Genomic DNA, 3,563 nt, shown 5'->3' with positions numbered 1-3,563 from the left:
CCAGTCAATCTCCCAAACTGGGAAAGCGAGCACACGGCCAAAGAAAAAGGAGGACCCAGGACACCAACTTCCGCCCTTCACTCCGCGAAGTAAGCAGCCGCCGACAGTGCCGCCCGCCCTGTGCGCTCCAAAGGGAACGCCCGCTCGACGCCCGCACCGGCTCCAATTGGCCGTCGGGGGAACGGAAGCCGAAGCAGAGCAGTGAACCCGGAAGTGCTTCGTGGCGGAGGCCGGGGCCACTCTTTTTGAATGGAATCGGGCTGATTCATCGCCGGTTCGCGGAGCAGTAGCTGGGCCGAGTCTGAGCCGCTGTAACCGCTGTACCAAGTCATCGCAGAGGCAAGACAGGGGTCCAGACTACTCCCTCCCGTGCGCCTTTAGGTAAGGTCCAGAAGGCAGGCCCGGGAGGTCGGGGAGGCAGCCGAGCTAGGCCGCGGCCAGCCCTGTACTTGCCTGAGTCACGCTGCCCGGCGGAGGTGCCGCGGGAGGCCAAGGGCCCTGATGGAGCCCGGGCCCTTTTGTACGCTTCATAGGCCCCGGGGTCTCCGGCAGGTTTAGGTCTAGATTTAGTCTTCCTCCGTCCGGTTCTGCTTAGTCGAATTCATATCTTGCCAGTCTCTTCTCCGTCTATAAGAAGAACGCTTGTTTATAGCCTGTTTGCTTCTGCGTTAGATTGTTGCTTCTGCGTTAAGAAACTTCAAAATATTCAAGAGAAACTCGGGATAGAGAATAAAATTAACTTTCTCTTAGAGCGCATGTTTCCTGTAACACATCGATCTTACGGGCTCTGACCCTTTTCCCCTCAGTGTTAGGTTTTTCAACTCCCTTCAAAAGATTAAAAAAATCCTTCGAGTTGTAATATTTTTCAAAAAAAAGTCTAATTATCCCTACTCTATTAACTTATTTTCAGTATTGTCCCAGTTGAGTAGTTGTTGGTGAATCTATTACATTTCCGGTTTTCAGTAAAGTAGAAATTAGATGCTGTGTCTTAACCGTTTGGAACTTAGTTTTCCTAGGAATTTAGCACAGTTTCTGTTAAAAGAATAATGTGAACATTTTGAAGCAGTCTATAGTGGCTGAATGAGAAATTCTTGCAATTAAAATGATTATCAAACGTTAGTAAAGATTTCCAGGGAAAGGCGGAAGAGGCTTTAGAAATTAGGATAGAAACATAGTTCTACTGTAGAAATGATTATACAACTCACAAAAGTATGCTTTTAGTGCCGCCGACTTAATGTCTGTAAAAGAAATACTGTTGTAATAAACCGAACACAATTTTAGTGGAGGTGATTAGCATATTGGTGACTTTATTGTCCTAAAAGGCTACCAGGTGGTTCATTTAATTTAAAGTCAGTGTTTTAAACAAAATTGCACGCGTTATTGTGCATTTAAAGAGAGTAAGATATATAGTAGTTCAGAATTAAATACGGCTAAGGGGTGTTTAGTGAATGTTGTCTTCAGTTTGTCCTGAAACAGATATTTTTTATTTTAGCTTTACCTGTTGGATTTAGCGTCCCCCCCATCCCACCCCCTTAGTAAATCGTTAGTCTCTAGAGCTGGATTTTTAACCCCTCTGACATAGGCTTATCCTATTTTTATACTTGTCATATAAATGTTGTACTTAGTATGTACGTTCAGAACCACTTGTTTCAAAATCAGTAACAAGAGGCAAATTAGGCCTTTTTTATTGTTGGGTTTCAATGTTGCTTATGAACTTGTCATGAATCTTTGTTGTACTCATTTAGCATTTCATATTCTGCTTTGTGATATTTTAGTGTCCTCATCTGTTAAATGAGAGAATTTGACTGAATAATCTCTTCCAATTCTAAGATAATAACAATAACAGTAGCAACGTTTATTGAGTCCCTAGGATGTTCCAGGCAGGAACTATATAAAATACTTTGGATTTATTCTGACAACCGACTTGCAAGGTAGGTATTTTATAGGTCAGATCTAGAATCTAGAAACAAGTAACTTGTCAATAGCATAATGAATAGGTGCTAAGGCCTAGATTCAAGTCTGGAATGACTGCTTCTAGAATTTTTCCTATTCTGCCATCTATTTTTTACACTGCCATCTTTTCACATTACATGTTTTTTATGGATTTCTTTTATACCCCCCCTTCAATGCAAGCCACCAAATTTCTTGGGTGCAGAAGGTAGTACTCAATGCTTTACTTGAATGTGGTAATTAGGAGACACTATGATATTTATAATTTAATTCTCTTGTAAAATGGGGAAATTTTTTTGCTTTCGAAATCCTATTTATATAATTAAGCTTAATGATAATTCTTTCTAATTCTTCCACTGCAAAAGGTCCTTAAGAGGGTCGGGAATTTAGCTCAGTGGTTCCTCTGCCTGCCTCTCAAGCTGAAGGACCCGAGTTCGATCTCGGGTACCAAAAAATAAAAAAAGTCCTTAAGAGAATAAAAGACTTGCCTAATTACTTTCTACAAGTCAGAGAACATAGGAATTAGAAATATAGTGAGATCACATTATGGAGTAGTTTAAAAAGGATTTGATATTTGTCTGAGAAGTAGTAGTAGTTGACAGAATGAATTGGGAAGTAAAAGCTAACCAATGAACTAGGAAATAAAATGATAGGACTGAACAGCTAAGGCTGTTACGATTTTGTAAATTGTAGGGATGCTGGTATCCCAGGTAAAAAATTTGAAAAGGTGAAAAACCCAAATGTATATTTACTTTTTACTTTTCAGTTATCTGTGGTTCTATACATTGTGTAAATATTTGAGAACTAATTTATTTAAATATAACATGAAAATGATCTAATAATATTAGGTTTTGAACAAATACTAACTTGAGAGAGTAAGAAAAAGTGAGTCATCTTTGAAAGTACTGATACTTTTTTTGTACTGTTTTTTAATATAACATATTAGGTATAAACTTTTTATTCATACTGGTTGATAGGTATAATTAATCATATAAAGAGCTTTTGATTCCTCAGCTATTTGATAGGTATAAAAACAGTTTAAATTGGTAGACCTTTTGGATTTTTATTTCTAAGAGTTGAAAGTGTTTTACATTGTGGTACAACTTTGTGAATTTTACCAGATGTCAAACTGTGAGAAAGAATGGTTTGTATTGCTAGCTATGCTTATAAGATGATGTTATGGAAGACAGCAGCTAGCATGCACTGTTTAATTATTTTTTGACAGAGATTATGTTGTATGTTTTTCTATGTCCAGTGTCATCTTTGATCTTCTGAACAGCTCTATGCACTAGATAGTATTCTTACTCCCATTTTGCAGATAAAGAAACAAGCTGAGAAATGTAATTGACCCAACCTCTCACTTAGCTTTGTAGCTAATAAATGTTAGAATAAATGTTTTGTTTTGTTTGAGACAAGGTCGCACTATGTTGTTCAGGCTGGCCTCAAACTGGCTATATAGCCCAAGATGGACTTGAATTTGATCCTCCTGCCTCAGCCTCTGGAGTACTAGTATTACAGATGTGTGTCATGTCCAGCTAGTGTTGGTATTTACTGTGGTACTTTCCTCCCTCTCTCTCTGTTTTTTTTTTTTTTTTTTTTTTTTTTTTTTTTTT

At 38.6% G+C, this 3,563-nt stretch overlaps 1 protein-coding gene across 2 annotated transcripts in view; it reads left to right on the top strand.

The window, feature by feature from the left end:
- The first annotated feature begins 212 nt into the window (after positions 1-212).
- Psmd14 (proteasome 26S subunit, non-ATPase 14) overlaps positions 213-3,563 on the top strand; it is a 90,329-nt gene continuing 86,978 nt past the window's right edge. For both annotated transcript variants that reach the window (XM_010606836.3, XM_010606833.3), the window contains exon 1: positions 213-381. The gene's annotated coding sequence lies outside the window, so the exon portion shown is untranslated. The remainder of the gene's footprint in view (positions 382-3,563) is intronic.

This window comes from Fukomys damarensis, unplaced genomic scaffold (assembly GCF_012274545.1).
Source record: "Fukomys damarensis isolate Sample0158 unplaced genomic scaffold, DMR_v1.0_HiC HiC_scaffold_26, whole genome shotgun sequence".
Taxonomy (NCBI): domain Eukaryota; kingdom Metazoa; phylum Chordata; class Mammalia; order Rodentia; family Bathyergidae; genus Fukomys; species Fukomys damarensis.
Note: the sequence above shows the minus strand (reverse complement) of the source record. Positions and strands in the feature narration are given on the sequence as shown.